The sequence below is a fragment of the Macaca thibetana genome, chromosome 9 (genome assembly GCF_024542745.1).
Source record: "Macaca thibetana thibetana isolate TM-01 chromosome 9, ASM2454274v1, whole genome shotgun sequence".
Taxonomy (NCBI): Eukaryota; Metazoa; Chordata; class Mammalia; order Primates; family Cercopithecidae; genus Macaca; species Macaca thibetana.
Window position 1 is genome coordinate 68446379 of NC_065586.1, and position 8904 is coordinate 68455282.

General features: G+C 34.1%; 1 pseudogene; it reads left to right on the top strand.

Annotated features, from left to right (window-relative positions):
* The first annotated feature begins 7645 nt into the window (after positions 1–7645).
* LOC126962344 (myosin light polypeptide 6-like) lies at positions 7646–8099 on the top strand (annotated as a pseudogene).
* The last annotated feature ends 805 nt before the right edge of the window (positions 8100–8904 follow it).

An 8904-nucleotide genomic window follows, 5' to 3' on the forward strand; every position in this document is an offset into this window, starting at 1 on the left:
AAGACCTAAAACTATAAAACCCCTAGAAGATGACCTAGGAAGTAGCATTCTGGACATAGGACCTGGCAAAGATTTCATGATGAAGATGTCAAAAGTAATTGCAACAAAAACAAAAATTGGGACATGTGTGGGAACTCATGCCTATAATCCCAACACTTTAAGAGGCTAAGGTGGATTGCTTGAGCCCTAGAGTTTGAGACCAGCCTAGGCAACATGGTGAAACCTCATGTCTACAGAAAATACAAAAATTAGTCCAGCGTGGTGGTGCATACCTTTAATCCCAGCTGCTTGGGAGGTGGAGGTGGGAGGATTGATTGAGTCCAGGAGGTCAAGGCTGCAGTGAGCCATGATTGCGTGACTGCACTCCAGCCTGTCTCAAAAAAAAAAAAAAAAAAAAAAAAAAAAAAGACAAATGAGACCTAATTAAACTACAGAGCTTCTGCCCAGCAAAAGAAACTATCAACAGATTAAACAGACAATCTACAGAATGAGAGAAAATATATGTAAACTATGCATCTGACAAAAGTATCATATTCAGAATTATAAGGAACTTAAGTTTACAAGCAAAAAACAAACAAAAAGTGGGCAAACGGCATGAAGAGTTACTTCTCAAAAAAAGACATACACAGCTGGATGTGGTGGCTCACGTCTGTAATCCCAGCACTTTGGGAGGCCGGAACGGGTGGATCACCTTGAAGTCAGGAGTTCCAGACCAGCTTGACCAACATGGTGAAACCCCATCTCTACTAAAAATATCAAGAATTAGCCTGTAATCCCAGCTACTCAGGAGGCTGAGACAGGAGAATTGCTTGAACCAGGGAGGCGAAGGTTTCACTGAGTTGAGATCGCACCATTGCACTCCAGTCTGGGCAAAAAGAGTAAAACTCCATCTCAAAAAAAAGAAAAAGACATATACTTTGCCAACAAGTATATGAAAAAATGCTCAACATCACTAGTCATTAGAGAAATGCAAATCAAAACCACAGGGGGGTACCATCTCATACCAGCTAAAATGGTTATTATTAAAAAGTCAAAAAATAACAGATGTTGGCAAAGTTGTGGCGAAAAGGAAACACTTACACACTGCTGTTAGGAATGTAAATTAGTTCAGCTACTGTAGAAAGCAGTTTTGCAATTTCTCAAATAACTTAAAAAGGAATTATCATTCAGTCGAACAATCCCCATTATTGGTATATACCCAAAGGAATATAAATCGTTCTACCATAAAGATACATGCACCATTCATCACAGCACTATTCACAACAGCAAAGACATGGAATCAATCAATGATAGACTGGATACAGAAAATATACCACATATACACCATGGAATACTATGCAGCCATAAAAGAGATTGAGATCATGTCCTTTGCAGCAATATGGATGGAGCTGTAGGCCATTATCCTAAGTAAATTAACACAGGAGGAAAAAACTAAATATCACATTTTCTCACTTATAAGTGGGAGCTGAACATCAAGTACCTATGGATATAAAGAAGGAAACAACAGATGCCAAGACCTACTTGAGGACTGATTGTGGAAAGAAAGCGAGGATCCAAAAACTACCTATCGAGTACTACGCTTATTACCTGGGTGATGAAATAATCTGTACACCAAACCCGAGGACATGCAGTTTACATATATGACAAACCTGTACATGTAGCCTTAAACCTAAGAAAAGGTTTTTTTTTTTTTAAGTCTGAACTAAATACACATAGTATGCTGAACTCATCATAGGACAGAACAAGCATATTATTGGAAAAACTAACAAAATGTAAATAATGCATTTAGTTTTGTTAGCACTATTTTAGCAATTTAAATTTTAGTGTTGATAATTGTTACACGATAAGTATGTAATGTTTTACAATGGGTGAAGCTGGGTTAATGGAATATGGAAATTTTCTGAACTGTCTGTATAACTTTTCTATAAGTCTAAAATTATTTCAAAATAAAATAAAAATAAAGTAAACAGATTCTAAATGTTCTGCTCTTATTTTTTCACATAAAATAAGGTTCTATATTTATTATATAGACATATTACATGATTTATTTCCAAATTAAAATCAACAAAATCAGGAATCAAAGACAATAAATATAATTTCTTCAAAATATGTTTTTTCAATTCTGTAATTTTTCCTCAATATTCTGATATTTTCCCACTGAAGTTTCCATTAATTGTAAATGAAATACATGTTATCAAGTTATTAATAATAAGGCCTGTGCACATTTTAATTCATAAGCTGAGCATGTATTATCAATCAATATATTTCTAAAATTGATTTCACATGCTGAAGTAATCGTTATTTCATAACTGCTTTTATTTAACATGGTTTGGAATAGTAGTCTGCTGATCAGCTGAAAGAATTAGAGGTAAATAAAAAGATAAGCATGTACATTAAACGCTTTATCTTGTCAAAATATAAATGTACTTTGATTCTGCAAATTTAGGAGTATATTCAAGGCCTCTTCTTTGTGCACACCTGCATTTAGATACCCACATAATACATATTCATAATAGTCTGTGATCTCTATTTCAATGTATTCTATATGAGTAATCCACAGATAAGATTGGAATATTCCTTTACATGTCCATACATTTTTCCTACTAGTTGAATCACTCATCCCAAATTTGATAGAAATGTCTTAACAACTCTTCATTTAGTTTTTCAAAGTATTTAACTTATTTTTTCATTGAAGCAACTCTTTTTTTGCAGTCATATTGTATCTTAACATAATATATAGTTGAGTTATTCAATTGCAGGTAACTGCTGGAAAGACAGGTGACTGCTGGTGAGTACATGAGTCAACATGCAGAACTAGAAGTGCTCATACTCAAAGGAATGACTTATCAGAAGACAGGGTGCTGTTATGGCCATAACTCAATGTGATTATGTGAGAAAGGAAAAACTTCAGCTAATCCAGTGAACTGTTTGACTGAATATCAGTTAGGGGCTAGAATGTATATCCTACTGTAAAAACGTTCACATGACAGAGATAAACAAAGAGTTCTGCTAGAAATATTGCTTTACTTATCCTATCTGTAGACTTCTCTTCCCACAAGTAACTGTAATCAGTTTGATATGTGTCCTTCTATATTTTTTCGATGAAGATGAGCATACACAAGACATAAATACATTTGTGTATTAATTTTCATACAAACGGAACATAAATTATATACATTATTTTAAACTTTTGAGCATTTTAATTACATTGCTGGGAAGAGGTTTTATTTGTAATTGAGTAAAAGTCAGTACTAAACAGTATCCAATTATTTTTGCAATAAAAATATGGGCAAGAACGAGGGATAGAACGAGATTGAGAAAAAGGAAATAGAAAAGGGAAAATGCAGACACTATTGCAAAATAAAATTGCCTGAAATTACCCTATGTCGTTGGATAAGTGAGAAAAAAGATCATCTAGAATAAATATCAAGTTTCTCATTTGGGTAACTGGATAGATAGTTACGTGTGTATGAGAAAATTGGATGGTTTTGTTGAGGAAAATAATTTATATTTTCCCCATATTGGATTTTGTATGCTTTTGTCATATGCAAGTGGAGGCAGTCTGAGGAATAAGAGAGACATATGGACTATTGTTGTAGCTATAAAATTCAGAAATCCTTTTGTCCACTGCACAATGTTTTTGCAAGGGTCTTTGTAAAATGCTTTAAACTTTTGCTACCCAGTGTTGATAGTATTCTTCTGATCAAATTAGCTAATGGTCTTTCTTAAAAGGTAAATAAATTAGTTTAACATTATAGTTATAGCAAACAGGTTAAACATCAAGAGTCATGCTTTTGACAGTTCAAAAATTAGGCGTGTAATTTTAATACATTTTTACAATTTTACAATATATACTTTCATTGAGATTATTTCACCATGTTATAAATACTTGAAATAATTTGCAGTAAAATATGTTACCTTTGGATAGTGTGGACAAAATCCAGAGCCCCAAACTATTGATCAACCTGTTGATGCTCCAGTTTTCTGAATTTTACTATTAACATCAACTTCATTTCAGTAAAACCAAACTATATACACATATACATAGATTTGCATGCATGTATGCATACATACATAAATGGACACACATACACACATAGTCCTTGAGTCTTTTTTATTGTTTCTCTATATAACTATTTGTTTATTCAAAAACATTTATTGCCATCTACAGGAACTAAGATCTACTGTATACAGTAATTGCCCTGCAATGATAGTTTAGAATCATCAGTGAACAGAGCAGAAGTGATTGTTGTGGACCAGGAAATGTATGGAAACTACTCATTCCATTGATTTTCATTTAAGGCTTTGCTTGTCTTAGCAAAAATATTGTTTAATCTATTTCATGTGTGAAGGATCTAATTTAACATCAATATTCTTAGTAAATCTTTGATTCAGATTGGTGTTCTTATATTACAGAAGAGCTTTCTGCAAACCTGAAAACAAAGAAATCCACAGAAAATAATAAACGTACATATTTACTGTGTTATGTGCTTAAAGGTTATTAGGCACTGGACTAAGCATGCAATTTCTCACAACTCTATGGTGTAGGCACCTTTTAATTATCTTAATTGTGATGGAAATTAGGTTCAGAAAGTTAGATAAATTAACTAATGTCACACATATTGTATAAGTGGTGTGGCTGGGTGATACAACTCTAAGAAGTGTTCTCTTAGTGACTATACATACTGCCTTTGTATGTAAGTTTTGTAGAAGAAAATCTTAAAACCTTTTTATTGCTTTCTATTCAGAGCAATATAGCTCTTTTTTCATGACTACATAAAGGAAGGAGAGAAAAATATCAGTAGAGTCAGTGAGAAATGCATAAACAAATCAAACTTATTTGTAGGAAAATTCAATTAGGTATATTAATTTAAAATGAAAATTTTGAATTATTTATATTTTTAAAAATAATTGTTCTGTGAGATTAATCCTTCACGTTTTTCAATCTTTTTCACTCTATCATTTATCAAGATTCACTTAGGTGATGATAAGAAGTGCTGAAGTGGCTGAGACACTAAATCAGCAATGCATCATGTACTGTATATTTCAAGGTGATGAATTACAGGCTGAGCAATCATGCTGATCACTGGATATCACCACTGATTGGCTAGGGTCGGTCCAAAGTCATCCAGATATCTTTGAACATTAATCAGTGTATATCTCTTAGGTTTAGAGATGAAAAGAATGCCACCGATAATGAATAACCATCTTATGTATTGACTATTTAAATTTATCAGTAGAAAAAATAAAATAAAATAAAATAAAATAAAATGAATATCTGAGAAAATTACTGCAATATACCATTATTGTCTTCTGTTTAGTCCAGAGTTTTATCCCTGGAAAATTTTAAAGACGTATATTACAAGTGAACAGAATATAAATTATATTCTAAAATGTTTAACCCCTGTTTAATTTTTCAATTTAAAAAAATCAGATATTATTTACATACAGTGAAATGCACAGATTGTAACTACAATGTTCAAAAAGTTTTAACATTATATAGATATATGTATATATAAGATATCAGTATAACCACTATCAAAGTCAACATATGGGATATTTCCATTACCCCATAAAATTTCCTGGTGCTTTTTTGTAGTCAATCCACACTTCCTTCCTATTCTTCTCCATCTCCACTACGAACCCTGGTCCCAGGCAACCACTGTTCTAATTTTTTATCAAGTTAGATTAGTAATGCCTGCTGCCATAACTGAATAATTTAATTTTCATTGTTTTGTGTCTGGCATTTTTTACCCAGTATGATGTTTTGGAGATTAATCCATGCTTCAAGCCTCAGTAGTTTGTACTTTTTTATTGTTTAATGTTTTTTCATTCTATTAATATACCACAATTTGTGCTTGATCCTGTCAGTGATCATCTGGATTTTTGTTTAGATTTACCATGAATACGTCCACTGAGATCTTTCTTGTAAAACTAGTATTGTGTATATACATTTTTATTTATTTTGCTTAAATATCTAGATGTGGAATTACTGGGTCATATGGTTAATGTGTGTGTAAATTTATAAGAAACTTCAATATAAGATCATTCCCAAAATACATAATCATCCGATTCTCCAAGGTCTAAATGAAAGAAAAAAACGTTAAAGGCTGCTAAAAAGACAGGTCAGGTCACTTAGAAACGGAAGCCCATCAAAATAACAGCAAACTCCCAGCAGAAATTCTGCAAGCCAGAAGACATTGGGGGCCAATATTCAACATTTTTAAAGAAAAGAAATTCCAACCCAGAATTTCATATCCAGCCAAACTAAGCTTCATAAGCAAAGGAGATATAAGATCCTTTTTAGATAAGCAAGTGCTGAGGGAATTCATTACCACAAGATGTGCCTTAGAAGAGCTCCTGAAGGAAACACTAAGTAGGAAAAGGGAAGATTGCTATAAGGCATGAAAAAAACACACTGAAGTACACAGACCTATGACGCTACAAAGCAACCACATAAACAAGTCTGCAAAATAATCAGGTAACACCATTAAGAAAGGATAAAATCCACATATGTCAATACTTACCTTAAATGTAAATGGGCTAAGTTCCCCCAATTAAACAGCACAGAATGGCAAGCTGGATAAAGATCAAGACCCATTGGTATCTTACATACAATGACACACATAGGCTTAAAATAAAGGAATGGAGAAAACTTCACCAAGCAAATGGAAAACAGGAAAAATCAGAGGTTACAATCCTAGTTTCAGATGCAACAAACTTTAAGTCAACAAAGATAAGAAAAGACAAAGAAGGACATTACATAATCGTAAAGGGTTCAATTCAACATGAAGATCTAACTATACTAAATATACATGCACCCAACGCAGGAGCACCCAGATTCAGGAAGCAAGTTCTTAGAGATATTCAAACAGACTTAGACGCCCACACAAAGATAGTGGGAGATTTTAACACTCCATTTACCATATTAGACAGATCATCAAGACAGAAAACCAACAAAGATATTGAGTAGCTGAATGCAGCATTTGATCAAATGAACCTGATAGACATCTATAGAACTCTCTACCCAAAAAACCAAAATATACTGTCTTCTTATCAGCACACGCACTTACTCTAAAATTAGTCTTATAATTGGTAGTAAAACACTCCTCAGCAAATGCAAACTATCTGAAACCACAGCAAACAATCTCTTGGGTCATGGTACAATCAAATTAGAAATCAAATCTAATAAATTATCTAAAAACCATATAATTACATGAAAATTGAATAACCTGCTCCTGAATGAGTTTTTGGTAAATAACAAAATTAAAGCAGAAGTCAAGAAGTTCTTTGAAACTAATGAGAATAAAGATACAATGTACCAGAATCTCTGGGACACAGTTAAGACAGTGTTAAGAGGGAAATTTATAGCACTAAATGCCCACATTAAAAAGCTGGAAAAATCTCATCAGCAACCTAATATCACAACTAAAAGAATGAGAGAACCAAAAGCAAGCAAACTCCAAAGCTACCAGAATATAAGAAATAACAAAGATAAGAGTTGAACTGAAGGAGATAGAGACATGAAAAACCCTTCAAAACATCAACACATATGTGGGCTGTTTTCTTATTTTAAAAAAAAATTAATAAGAGATAGACTAATAACACCAGCTAGACTAATAAAAAGAAAGGAGGAGCAGTCAAGATGTGTGACTTCACTGAGGACCACACTGCAGAGTTCAAGGAGGCTTTCCAGCTGTTTGAACAGGTGATGGCAAGCTCCTGTACAGCCAGTTTGGGAACATGATGAGGGCCCTGGGCCAGAACTTCACCAACACTGAGGTGCCCAAAGTCCTGGGGAACCCCAAGAGTGATGAAATGAATATGAAGGTGCTAAACTTTCAGCACTTTCTGCTCATGCTGTAGATGGTGGTGGCCAAAAACAAGGACCAGGGCATCTATGAGGATTATGTCAAAGGACTTCGGTTTTTGACAAGGAAGGAAATGGCACTGTCATGGGTGCTGAAATCTAACATGTTCTTGTCACACTGGGTGAGAAGATGACAGAGGAAAAAGTAGAGATACTGGTGACAGGGCCCGAGGACAACAATGGTTATATTAACTATGACAAGCTCATCTGCATGGTGCCGAATGGCTGAGGACCCTCCCAGTCTCCAAAGAGCCCATGATTTTCCCTGTGTTGGATTTTTTATGTATCCTGAAGTCTCCCTAGACACTCTTGTCATAGCACCTTTCCCATCTTGTCTCTCTTGGATGATGTTTGCCATCAGCATTCACCAAATAAACTTGCTGTCTGTGCCCCCCATCTAAAAAAAAGAAAAGAGAAAAGATTCAAAAGAACACAATCAGAAATGACAAGGGGGATATTACCACTGACCTCCCTGCCAGAAATACAGTTATCAGAGAATATTATGAGCACCTCTATGCCCATAAACTAGAAAATCTAGAAAAAATGAAGAAATTCCTGGATACGTATACCCTTCCAAGACAGAATCAGGAAGAAATTGAATCCCTGAACAGACCAATACAAGCTCTGAAATTCAGTTAGTAATAAAAAGCTTAAGAACCTCCAAAAGCCCAGGACCAGAAGGATTCAAAGCTGAGTTCCACCAGATGTACAAAGAAGAGCTGATACCACTCCTCCTAGAATTACTTCAAAAACTGAGGAGAAGGAACTTCTCCCTAACTCATTCTATGAAACCAGCATTATCCTGATACCAAAACCTAGCAGAGACACAATAAACAAAGAAAACTTCAGGCCGATTTCTTTGATGAACATAAATGCAAAAATTCTCAACAAAATACTGGCAAACGAAATCACATCAAAAACGTATCCACCATGATCAAGTAAGCTTTATCCCTGAGATTCAAGGTTGATTCAACATATACAAATCCATTAATGTGATTCATCAAATAAACAGAACTAAACACAAAAATCATGTG